We start from the raw sequence: 14,451 nt of genomic DNA on the forward strand, positions 1-14,451 counted from the left end.
CATCTGACCCAACCCGTTAGAGTAGTTTGAAAGCTCCAAAAAGAGGTCACAGGTTAAGAGACATAGGAACATGACCTGGAACTAAGGGTAATGGGACAAGGGCTGAAAGATTTTGACTGGTTCCTCAGATGTGATAGACCAATTTAGTGAGACAGAAAGTGATGTGGAGAAAAGGGCTATCAAAGATGAGACCATAGATAGATTGAGTCCTTGGTGTAAGTTTTCTGGGATTGATTCTTCTACTGCATTGGATATTGGTGACTCGGGTGTAATACAACACCCTAGTGGGCTGATAAGACTCTTGTTCTGAAGAGACTACCAGACTTCCACTTGGAGATCGGAACCTTGTCAGGGAGTAAGCTGAAATTCTGTGGACCATACTTTAGAGTAGTAGGCTAGGAAATAAAATTTCTACTTTCTCCCTTTTTCCTTCCTTCCTTCCTTCCTTCCTTCCTTCCTTCCTTCCTTCCTTCCTTCCTTCCTTCCTTCCTTCCTTCCTTCCTTCCTTCCTTCCTTCCTTCCTTCCTTCCTTCCTTCCTTCCTTCCTCCCTCCCTCCCTCCCTCCCTCCCTCCCTCCCTTCCTCCCTCCCTCCCTCCCTCCCTCCCTCCCTCCCTCCCTCCCTCCCTCCCTCCCTTCCTTCCTTCCTTCCTTCCTTCCTTCCTTCCTTCCTTCCTTCCTTCCTTCCTTCCTTCCTTCCTTATTTCCTATACTATATTTATATTAAATTGTTCAAAGCTACTATCATCCTCGTGACTTGAGTTAATTTTATAAATGCAACTAATATTATTTAACAAAATTAATTTCTTAATATTAAATTTGCATTGGCAGAAAATATTTCCAAATCCAACAGTTCTTCACACCCTTCTATTGACAAGTCCAGGCCTCATGCCTAGAAAGATATACACTAGGAACAAGATGTCCTTCCATTAGAAAAGGCACTCCTGCCCATCACCACCTTGTTAGTACCTGTTTTCCATTTTTTAAAAAATAATCTAAAAAAATAAAAAATAAAATATAATCTACATCTCATTTTCTCCCCCTGAAACTGATATTGCACCAGGAAAACTATGCTCCAATAGGAAATGTTTTTTTTGCTTTTATATCTTTGTCTTGAAAGTTAACATCCCTTTGAAAATGCTAATTTAGATTAAGTGGTTAAGAGGACCTGGAATACTAGTCACTGCAGGTTAACAATATAGGGAATAAAATATGATGACTGATGGCACCAGCTAAACACATTAAATGAATAACACTTCAGCCTATTAGGCTTTGAAATAGTAAGACACAAGACAATTATCAAATCAAGAAAGCTTATCCCTCTTGCTTTTTGTATAATCTAGTTCCCCATAAGGCTCATATAAAGTTCTATAACCTTCAAAAGGTCTTTCTTATTTTTCCTAGTAGCATTCAGTCTTCCATTCCTATTTGGCCTCCACCTCATACAAAGAAACAGCTGCAATAAAAATTCTACCTTCATACTGTGCATGTCTCATGTTTATTTTATTTTTATCAGAACATAATACATCAGTTTAGTAGAATGTAAATTTCTTACATTCAGAGAACTGTTCAGATATTCTCCAGTGCTTAGAACAATACCAGGCATATCATATGCATTACGAAATGCCTATTGATTAATGATATTTTAGGGTAGACCTCTCATCCTAGGATCATAGCTTGCAAGGGCATTAGAAATAATGAGTCAAGCACTCTCATTTTAAAAGGAGAAAAGTATAACCCAGAGAGGTTAAATAACCTTCTTACTGTCATATATAGAGAGGCAGTAATCAATTTTAAACTCATGTCCTTTAAATTCAAATATAATATATCTATATATTTTTTTCATTATACTGTGCTGCACTCCTCTTGGTAAAACCTGTAGGTTTCCAGGAAAGTCTATTCCTCCTGACTATTTTTGTCCAATGAAATCTATCCCTGGCCATTATTCAAGTGGTCTAAGATATGGTCCAGATAGCCACATTGTGTCCCCCAACATCTAAGCCAGCTGTTTGCTTCCAGAATCTTCCTTTCACTTCTAAAGAAACAACCTTGATGTGACAGTAGTGATGAAAGCATCACCCGTGTGCCTCAAAGGTTTGGCTTCCTGAAGCTGAGGACTAAATCCCTGGAGATTCAAACTAGGTTCCTTCAAATAGTATCATTTATCACATATGAGTCATCAGAATTAGCTAAGTGGTTTGTTATCAGCTTTTACAGTTCTCAAGAGGCTTTGCATAACAACCCTGAGAGATGTCCTGGGAAGATAGCACACTAGTTTTTCATGTTTGTTCAACTTAAGGTGCCTTTATGATCCCCAGTAAGGAATTCCCAACCACTAAGTCTCATATATTCTTTATGAGGCCACTGTGCCCTCCCCTAAATTTTCCTTTGAATCTTCATCATACATTTGTGGAACATAGGCAGCAATGTCATCCTGAAAGGATTCTCCACTGGCCATTGTAAAGATCTTACAAAGTCCCATTTATTCTTTAACCCTCCTTCATTTTGTTTCTCTTTATTCCATTGAACTACCTTATCTCCTTACACAGGTTTGTATTACCCTTTTGTATTCTTTGACAATTTTTCTTGATTATTTTCCCAAGAAGGATTCCACCCAACCCCCATTCTTTCAAGGAATAACTTAATATACCCAAATGAACTGGAAAGTGGAGTGATATCCTGATAGTTGTTTAATCTTCTCTTCTGGTAAGGATTTCAACTTGCATTTTATTTCGACATAGCTATTAAATATCTTTGGAAGAAAAAACAAGACTAGAAGTTTCCCTAAAGGTCATTGACATATAACCTTTTTCATGCACACATACTGATGCTGAAATCCTTAGAATCTTAATACCAGCTCTTGAAGCTACCTAGTAAGGCAAACCAAAAATATAATGTGCTCACTTGCTAGCAATGTGACCATTAGATCAGTCACTTTAACTTTGTGAATCTTAAAATTAGTAACATATGCCTAAATCTACTTTTAAAGGTAAGTGAACATAGGGAAGGGACTTTGGACCCTTAAATGTAAAACCAAACCACACAATCATACCTTTAGAGTTGGCAGAGACCTTAACAATCTAGTCCAAACCCCCATTTTATTAGATGAGACACAAAAACCCAGAAAGTAGTGGCTTATCCCAGATCATGTAGGCCATAAGCACCAGACTCAGAACTGGTATCCTAAGTCCTGGATTCAAAATGCAGTGTTTTGTTTTTTTAACTTTTGCCTATTATTCATACTATAGTTGTCATTAAGTGAACTATTATTATTCATTGAGTTCAGCCATCCTCTGTTTCTATGTCTTGGTGCAGAGTAGACCAGGATCCTCAAAGGCTATATCACTGGCAAATACATTCTGAAGGGTCCTGGAAGAAGATTATACATAATTCTTCAAGTATTCTTCTCCACCAATTGCAACAAAGAAGCAAGGTAGATTCTGAGACGATTTTAGCTAGTTATTGTATTGGATAGAGCAATCAACTCGAAGTCGGAAATATCTGAATTCAAATCCTACCTCTAAACACTTACTAGCTATGACTTTGCCAGTCACTTAACCTCTGCCAACCTTAGCTACTTCATCTATAAAAACAAGTTCATTAATAGCACCTTCCTCACAAGGTCATTGTCAGAATCAAGTAACATAAATTGTCTTGCCAACCATAAGGCCTAGATAAATATTCATTATAATATTATCAATAACTTAATGTGGTTGCATTTGAAATATGGATAATAGTAAAAATGTTCATATTATAATTCTTCTTGAAAAGTATGATTCCACTGCATTTTATTTATTTATTTTAACCCTTACCTTCTGCCTTGGAACCAATACTGTGTATTGGTTCCAAGGCAGAAGAATGGTAAGGGCTAGGCAATGAGGGTTAAGTGACTTGCCCAGGGTCATACAGCTGGGAAGTGTCTGAGGCCATATTTGAATCCAGGACCTCTGGTCTCTAGACCTGGCTCTCAATCCACTGTGCTACCCAGTTGCTCCCGCCACTGCATTTTAAATGTAGATTCTGACCCTGTTTTGAAGACATCAGTAGAGCTAATGTTTACAGAAGCCTTGCCAAACCAAAGAACTTCAAATATTGGCCAGGCTGTAATTGGGAAACCAACAAAGCTACATTGGGGGGGGGGGGAGCAGTGTATTATCAAAAGGTCAGACACTAGCTTAGCTAGTAACTTTTTTGACAAGAACAACCCTTTCAAAACCATAAATGTCTCATCTGTGTTATAAGGCAAGATGGATAGCTTAGTACTTAACCTTGACCTTTATATTAACATCTTCCCGAGTTCAAATCCAGCCTCAGACATTTATTACCTGTGTGACCCTGGGCAAATCACTTAATCCTGTTTCCCTCATTTCCTCACCTGTAAAATGAGTCAGTCAGTGATAGTCTCTCTCTGTTACAGAGAATGCTGAGCAAGGAAATGGCAAACCACTGTAATAGAGGAACTTAAGCTTAATCTGGCAGAGAAAGAAGACAAGCAGATTTATCAGGCTCAAGGACCAACAGGAGTTGGCAAAGGATAGGAAGGAGAGAGAGTTCTGAAGAAAGGACAGAGGAAGTGAGAGGATCTGGACAGTGGAAGAAAACTTCTCTGTGGGAAGCTCACCAGAAAGGCAGACCTGAGCAAATCTCTGAGCCAGCACCATCCTCCTGTGACTTCTGACCCAGTATCCAGTGAAGACAAGCAGAGTGAATAGGACTTTGCTAAAAGCATTCGTCATAAGAAGATTTTCTCTGAATCCCCTGGAAGTCCTTGAACTTGTTACAACAGCTTGAGCAGCTGGAAAGTCAGGACATCTTCACAACTGACCCCAGAGGGTCAGGCAGGCAAGGCCTAACCCTGCCAGACTTAGAGAAGGGGTTCAGTTACTTCTAGGGACCTCAGACTCCCTCTTTCCCAATACCTCATTCCTCAATTCAATTGCCCTACCCTTCATTTGTTCCCTTAGAATAAACAGCTTTTCATAAGATCAAGTGCTTGCTTCATAGTATACAAGTAAGGAGACTTGAGGTTTGGGGGGAGGAAGTTACATTTCTCTCCTCAGAGAGGGAGAAGGTGTCTGTATTATACTTTGTTTCAACAAGTCTCTGAGGCAACAGAGGTTTGTGATCCTGGAGGCAACCAGAGTGGGGTTTGCCAGGGAGAGGAGAGAGGGAACACCAGTCTATCCCCTTTCTCTCTACTCTTGACTTCATTTCATCTTCACCTCACTCTGGTCCTGACTCGGTAGGCTCGGAGATTCCATTCTCTCCCCCTATATTACACCACTACAGTATCTTTTTCTAGGAAAACCTCAAATGGGGTCATGAATAAGCTACAAAACTGAAATGACTGAACAATAACAACAAAATCTTAACATTGTTCATGGAGTTATTGATGGCACATCTCTAAGGAAGAAAACAGTAATCAAGACCTATTTTCTTCATTTCACCAGTAATTAAAAGGGGGTTGTTTGCAGCAAATGTAGTATCTAATAGTGGATAGAATGTTGTACTTAGTTTTATAAGGTCTTGGGATCAAATCCAATAGCTTGGAAACTGAGGTATATAAAAGCACAACCTCTTTGATATCTCATACAATTAATCTTCTAAGTTTTATAATTTGTGCTAGGGAAACACGTTTTGTTTGTTTTTGTTTCGTTTTATGAGAGGAGATAAGTAATTCATGGTGATTATTGAGAGAGTGACATAAATAGTCCTCTGCTTCAGAAGGATAATTTAACTGTTATATTCTAGATAGATTGGAGAAGTAAATGACTTGAAGCTTATAGATTAATTAAGAGGCTATTGCCATAGTGCAAGCAAGTGATTTAGTGTAATTCAGTCCAACAGATTAATCACTTACTACATGCCAGGCATTATAATGATACTTGAGGATACAAAGACAAAAATGAAATTGCCCTTGCCCTCCAGGAATGTATACTGAATTAGAAAAATACAACATGAATAATTTGGTTGGGGTGAGGGGAGAGAGGAGCATTGACAATTGGAAGAATCAGGAAAAACATTGTGGGCTGTGTTATTTGGATGAGCCTTGAAAAACACACAAGAAAGCTGATTTAGGGTGGTTGCTATGTGAATAGAAAGTAGGGTGGTGGAGGCAAGAGATGTTATGGAATCAGATACAACTGGATTGGATTGCATTAGAAATGGGAGCTGAGGAAGAAGGAAGTGTTAAAGTTGACCTAGACTACTTTACAAGTATGGAGTGAATGGTGATTCTCTCAATAGAAATAGAAAATGCTGAATAAAGACCAGATTTGGGGGGAAAGATAATACATTCATTTTGGACATGTCAACTTTGATTTTCCAATGGGAAACTGAAGGCGAGACATCCAGAAGGTAGTTGACATTTTAGGCTTGGCCTTCAGAAGAGAGAGGCTGAATATGTAGTTTTAATATTAATTTGAATACACGTGTTGTATTCTTGGGAGCTGAATGAATAACCAAAGGAAAGTGATTAGGGAAAGAAGAGAAGGCAGGACCCTGGCAGAACTTTGAGGATCAAATATATTTAGGGGTTAGTATAAGGGTAAAAATTCAGGAAATGATAACTGAGGAGCAAACTGATAGAAAGAAAACCAGGAGAGTCAGTGGAGAAGAGATTCTCTGAGAAGGAAGAAAGGGTAGTTAACAGTCCAAGTGATTACTTTCCCCCTGTCATGTGCCTAGCATTTTACTGTCTTTTGGTACCTTTGTAGTGATGTCCAGCACTGCTGTTTTAAATTGTAATATTTTAGGCACATGTTGTTTTGTTTATATGTGTCCCAGAGCCACAGCTGGCCCTGATGTCAACAAAAAGGAATTTGTGCCTTAATAGGCATTCTTAAGCCACTGATAATAAGCAAAGATCAGTCAGAAATATATAGATATTTATAGATATATATGTAATATATACATACATATATATAATCATATACCTATACATGTATATATATTCATATATCCAATATATTTGTAATGTGTTTTTTCTCAATCTATGTACATATGTATGTAGTGTTTACTTTTAAGTCACAGAATACAAGCAGTAAAACAGCAGAACCAATCTCTTAAGTAGTATTGAATATGTACTATTAATAGTTCTGACTAATTTTTTTATTCTTTACTAAGAGAAAGCAAAATAATTGAGAGAGAAGAATGTTTGTGTTATACTTCAGTTGATTGAATTGTATATCTAAATCTATCAGCTATCCATTTATTCCTTTATCAGTCTTTTATCATTGTCCCAAAGAAATTGTACCACTTTTGGATATTGGAACTTTACTTTTTAGTTATTAACCATTTGATAATATTTGAGAAAGGTTTGAGAGCCATATGACAATTTCATTTAATGTCTAATCATCATTGGTCATTTTGAATATGCACAGAAATTCTTCCTCAAATAAATTACTTTACATACATACACACACACGTATATATTTTCACATATATCTATATCTATATTAAAGACTTCTGACTTCTTAATGTAGTAAAATCCTGATATAGAAACCCTCCTCAATGCAAATTAGTAATTCTTTTGTGACTAACAATCTAAGAGAATTCCCTCAAGCCCTGAGGGTTTATTTTCCCTTGGTCATATGGTTAATATGCATGACTTGAATCCAAGTCTTCTGATTCCAAAGCCTACACACAATCCACTGTCAGATTGCCTCTCAGAACCAAAATACACCCAAAGGAGCAGAGCATCATTTTTGCCTATAGAAGGAACTAAGGTATTCTATTGACTACAATGCTTTCACATTTCTACATTATCTAAAAGATCTATGCCAGAGGAATGAATATTTTTTAAGTTGTTCTGAGAGCTAAATTCAGAGAAAATAACCCTAGGAACAGTAAAGCATCTATAGGATTTATAGCTCTTCACACAGTTCCTTTGAGGTTTTGCTGAGAGATATGTATGTTTTTTGGCTCTACTAGGAATTCAGCGACTACTCCATGGTTTCTTACAAAAGAGACACTGTGGTAATACAAAACTATTTGGTTAGATTTGTTCAATCTGGAAAGAGTAAGAATAAGCTTATCATCACTCAGTTTGGTCTGCCTGACACTTGAAGTTATATTGAAATAGTTAGGAAAGTGAACCCAACTGGGGTTGAGACACATTGTTTTATTTATCTAAAGATGGATAAACTTTTGAGTACAGTATATAAGTGTTGGTAGATTCCCATATAGTGATTGGCATATGTTAATGTGAAACCTATGTCTCTTTGTGATTGATTTGTCATATGGAAATGTGAGGCATAAGCTTCACATTATGACCAAGACCTGTTATGCAGAGCACACAGGGGAAGCTTGTTACTGTGGCTACTTATTTACTGATGGCACATTTCAACTTTATGTATTTCGGTGCCAAGATTTTTTTTAATGATAAGGAATTGCAGAAAACTAAGATTTCTTTGGACACATTTGGCAAACAGAGATTATTTCTGGTTGAACAGTTTATTTTGGGGATGTAAATAGGTCTCAGATAGAAGGTCAAGTCAGAAAGGAAAGAAGTAGCAGTAGCAATGACATAATCAAGTTTGACATCTTCACAGGGGGCATCATATTGAAAGATTAGATTTGGACACAATTTCTTTAAAAGGTAGATTTGAAGAAAAATGAAGGGATTACTGAGAAAGAACCTAAGGGGAAATGGTAGGAAATTAAAAACCATCTAAGCAGCATGGAAGCTGCTTATAGACCCATTATCAGAGCCTGTGAGGATAAACCAGAAAAATAAAATAAAATAAAACAAAGTGATGAGGTTAGGAGTCTTGGGGAAATCTTTAGTGATCAAATGACAGGGTCTAAAGGCTTAGGGGGAATTTCAGGTACAAAAATTTAAATTGAATGTTTTTAAAATCACTACCTCCATGATAAAGCATTCTTCTTTGGATTTTCTAAGCATAACAAAAGTAAGAACCCCACTGGAGATCCACTTGGCCAGCAGGTCTACAAAAGTATAAATACAAGAATCAAAAGACATTAATAAGAATGCAGAGAAATTGAATGAGTTCTTTGTGTTGTACTTTCCCCTTAGAGCATGATGGAGAACTATCTACCCTGGAGTTACTTTGTACTGTGAATGAAGGTAAAGAATTGTCAGCTTAATCAAAACAAAGAAATGATTGAAACAATATGAGAAATTATGTGGCCATAAATCACAAACTTCAAATGGTATTCATCTGAAATTTCTGAAGGAGAAGAATGAAGTAGCTAAGCTACCACCAAAAATGTATCAACACCTTCCATTAGAGAGCAAAATAATTAATGCCCTATCTAGTCTTAAAAAATGGCAAAAGGGTTATTGGATAGCTCAACTTCCATAAAAAAAACAAACAAACAAACATAGAATTCTTCAGTATTACACATATTATGAAATAAAACATAGAACATTCTGGTAAATTTCCATTTTCCAAGAATTTTATGACTACAATCAATCTGTGAGATTTTGTTTCCCCAGAACAAAATTTGTAATTGTAGAAATATTTTATTACTTTTGGAGGGAATTTCTCATCACTCAAACTTCCTTTTCTTTTCCATCTCTCTGACTGCGTTGCTTCATGAAATTCCTTGAAAATTATCAAATTATTAGACCTACCATGATGGCTTACCAAAGCCAATATTGTATTGCAGCCTGAAATCATTCAAGATGGTATTTATGGGACTTCAGCTTGGTCTGGCTGACAAGCAATAATTTTATTGTTACAGTATGTGAGGGAACTTTAGTCGTGAAAAATCACACTGAGAAGAGTTCTATAAAATCATTTTGGCAAACTTTCCTATCCAATGCAAGCAGTATATCATTGTTGCCAACTCTTCCACACAAAAACTTTGGTGGGGATGGTTAAGAGAAGGCAACACCATGGGGTATATATTAACATACATTAATGAATGGATTATTAACCTGTCAAACCTTCTCATGATGAATTTAGGGCCCATTAAAGATAAGGCTTTGATTGCACAAGAGACTATAGCCCTCTGTTTAATCCTTAGCAGGTGGGCACTATCCAAGCCTCACCATCTTGCATCACCAATGAACCTCAAATGTGACCTCTTCAAGGGAAGAAGGGTAATTCATTCACGATGTTTACTTTACCCTAAAATCCTTTTTAGATGGGGACTCCTGACTGTGTGGAATTTTTCTTAGTTAAGAGTGGCAGATGTGTGCTGTGACTGGCATTCTTGAAGGACTCTTTAACAATCCCAATGTATTTGACCTTCACCTAGCTTTAAAACAAATCTCCAGAGCTGAAGATTGAGTTTTTATTGCAATATTTGTAAAATTAGATTTTGTTTCTTGGCAGATTTTCACCTGAAATTCAGCTTTATGATGGGTGTTGTTCAAGTGTTCTATGGGTCTTAGAGAAAAGAGGATCTGTTCTTTCTAGGTATTATTCCATGAAGCCATACTATGCAGTAACCCAAATCTCTCCCCACATCTGTAAGACCCATTTTTTCAAATATCTTCAGAGATATAGCCTTTTATGTATTCCAATGACACCTCAAATTCAATACAACTTAAATGGAACTCATCATCTTCTCTCCAAAACACATTTTTCTTCTTTCTTTTTCCCTATTATTGTTAATGTTATCATGCTAACTCCTAGCTACCCAGGCTTGACTCTAAGAAACAAATTGTCTATAAATTTGCACACAGTATGGGAGGCCAATAGACTTTCATTCTTTTGTTTTTACATGTGGATTGTTGTTAATCTCTTTTAAGTGGTCACGGATATTTGAGAAAGCTAAAATCAATTCCGGAATATGTTATAATTATCTATATCTGAAGTCCTTCAGCCCTTTCCCTTTGGCCTCATAATATCCTCCTCTGGAGTTACTAATATCTTTTATAATACTAATTTTATAATACTAATATCTTTTACTCAGTATTAGTATCTCCTCTTTGCTTTAAGAATAAGAAGAATAAGAATAAATTAAGAATAAGATCTTTGAAGGAGGGCTCATTTACAAAAGAATGATATGTATTACTTTTTCATGGAATTTACTCAGTTGGAGGATATCCAAATCTATTTTTATAACAACCACTAAATCCAACAAGATCTAGTATTTTCTATATCAAAATTTCTTGACCTTTTCTATGTACATGGTAAGTTTATTGAAGTCTATGGACCATTTCATAGGATAATATTTTTTAATTTTTTATTTATTTTTAAATATTTTTACATGTTTACATGATTCATTTTCTTTCCCTCCTCCCTTCCTTCCCTCTCCCAGAGCCAACAAGCAATTCCACTGGGTCGTACAAATGATATCACTTGATACCTATTTCCATATTATTCATTTTTGCTACAGAAAAAATTTTAAAAGCCTAAACCCCAAATCATATACTCATATGTATATATGATATGTGGTGTCATATGTTTTACTTTTGCATTTCTACTCCCATAGTTCTTTCTTTCAATATGGATAGTACTGTTTTACCTAAGTTCTCCATAAGTGTACAGGATAACATTTTAGAATGTATATTTTAATACTTTTTTTAAAAATATAAGATTATAGTAGAAGTTAGCATTTGGGAATAGAGTTATCAAAATATTTTTAAAGTACTTTCATAGGTTTCAAATAAATTGTGTAATTACATTGATATGATCTATCATATAAAATAATTTGCAAAAACCTACCTATTCCCCTTAAGTATTTTCATCAAAGTATTGTCAAAATTTACCCTTCTTATAAAATTCATAGAGATGAGAGAGTGGGAAAATATACACTTGTTATAATGCCATTTATGATTTTATTTACAGTCAGTTGGTAACATTTACTTTTTCAAGTGTCTTGAAAATAAGTTTAATACTATTTTCAAAATTAAATCTCATACAGAATGGATTTCTTCTGTTTTCTTGGTCTAAACCACCATCTCTTCCTATCTTTGTCTTTTTCTGTGGTACTTTTTCATTTGTATTTGGCACAACCAAATGTTGTGTCAAATTTGGCTTGGAACCAGATGTGGTGGTTACACAGTCAATAATGATGAAAACATCCTGGTCTAGAAATAATGATATATGAACTTCTTTTTTCAGCTCTTCTTCCACTTCCATCTATTAATGTTCCCAAGATAATCTTAGACTTTTCTTTCTTCAGATCCACTTTCTACCCCACTACTCTTCATTATTTTTTTGAGAGAGTACTGCCCTTCATATTCCATTTTCCTCCTTTTCTATGAAATTTTGCAAAATATTTACATTATATATTAGAATTAACCTTGGGTATTTTTTTGTTTCTTTGCTTAGCAAAGTATATTTTCTGACTGAAGTAGTTTCTGACTCTTTTGGTCTTTTGTTTTGGCAATAGCTTTATATCACTTTAATTTACATAAGAAAAACTAGAAGTCTATATGTCAAAGTATTTTTCTTTGTCCATTTCATATTTTAAGTGTTAGTGTTTGGGTTTTTTAAGTTGTTTTTTGGTCCTGTCCAATACTTCGTGTTCCTATTTGGCTTTTTCTTGGCAAAGATAATGGAATGGAAATATCCTTCTCCAATTCCTTTTACAGGTGAAGAACTGAGGTAAACAGATTTAAGTGACTTGTCCAAAGTCATACAGCTACTAAGTGTGTGAGACCAGAATTAACTAAGGAAGATGAGTTTACCAGACTTTAGGACTGACAATCTATCTGATAGCTAGCAAATGTTATACTTGAATAAATCAGATTGGAACAACTGAAAGCTACACAGGGAATGTTCTTATCACTATCCTTTTTACAAAAGTAAATGATCTGACTATATACTTAATATAATAATGGTTTTCACATCAGAAAACAATCACTTCTTATAAAGATAAAATCAGTTTAATTATTTGTGATATTATATTATAGGTTATTAACCACAAACAGCACCTCCTCACAATCTTCTTGACAAATAATTGATGATTAAAAAAAAACACTATAGGCTAAGCCCATCTTTAAACTGAAGTCCGTGAATATCTATCTAGCATTTATCTCTCTGTCTTTCTGACTATTGGTCTTTCTATCAGTTGGTTTGGATTATAGGCTAATATATCTTTGTTTTTCCCATTTGGGAATACATGTTGGTGTATAAAGAGTAATCATCATCATGGGGGTCCTTTTACTTATATTCAACATGAGTTCGGTAAAACAAGAACAAATAGTACCATGAAATGATGTTTCTTGTTACCTATAGGTATAACTATAGCACTTGTCTCTCCTAGGGGAACTTGTGAGCCATTCTAAAGGAAGATTGGTGATTTGGTGGACAGTGCTGTTAGCCCAGAGGCAGGAAGATATGAGTTAAAATCTGGCCTCAGATACTTACTATCTTATGAGACCCTGACAATTCATTTAACCTCTGTCTGCCTCAGTTTCTTCAGCTCTAAAATGAGGAGAATGAAAGCACCTACCTCACAAGATTTCTGTAAGGATCAAATTAGTTACTTGTAAAGTACTGTTTTTTTTGGTTTTCATATCCAAGCCTTTCTTCCATTTCCTTTTTTAAGAAATATTTTATTTTCCTGATAATAAAGTGTAGAGAGGTGTTGATAAATCTTCTCTCATCATCCATTTAGACATAGCAAAAACAAAATCATTATACATACCACAAGTCACAGAAAAATTATCTTTTCTCTTGAAGGCTTCTAGAAAAGATATCCCCAGTTCTTTTTTTTCCTATTAGTAGCTCTCCTGAATTTCTATGGCCACTTAACTTGTCTGGATCTTAATGATAGCTATAAATTTCCTTAACTTCTTAAGACCTCCATTGCTTGTGAGGAAGAAGTCAGGAGGAAGACTGATGAGAAATGGGTTTGCATAGGAACACATAGTCCTTATTGTTACCTTCATTTTGTGATTAAGTCCATTTACTTCTCTGCCTCTTCAGTCTTCTTCATTGCCTTTATTCTCATCTTCTACCATAGATACAAGATATTATTCTATTATTACAATGGAAACATTTCTGTGTTTGGAATGAGGGAAACCAGGTTCAAACCTAAGTCATGCTAGGTACCATCTTTGTAATACTGAGCAAATCACTCAACTATTCTAAACTTCAGTTTAGACTAACATATCTCTTTGGAATCTCAACAGATGAACCAAAGACTGCAACAAAATCTAAAGAACCAAAGCTAAATTTATGTTCATAGTGCTTTTTTAATAAATATTTATCATGAGTATTGCAACATGAGATGACTAACCAATGAAATTCTGTGTCATTGCTTTAAAATCTGTGATAAAACCAGCTACATCAACTCCTTTGTTTCTAAAAGGAGAATTTATGAGCCTTTAGCTTCAACTTCCTTTTGTCTTCTGGTTTCATTTATTGTAAGAATGTCAACACAGAAATTCTGCCAGCAATATATCCACTCAGAAATTGAAGAAGAACCTTACATTTAAAGGACCAATAGTTTGGGCTTATAGATGTTCTAAAAACCATGTGAGTCAGCAACCTATAACCCCTTTTGTCTGTGTTACATATAGTATT

Source organism: Monodelphis domestica, chromosome 5, assembly GCF_027887165.1.
Source record: "Monodelphis domestica isolate mMonDom1 chromosome 5, mMonDom1.pri, whole genome shotgun sequence".
NCBI lineage: Eukaryota > Metazoa > Chordata > Mammalia > Didelphimorphia > Didelphidae > Monodelphis > Monodelphis domestica.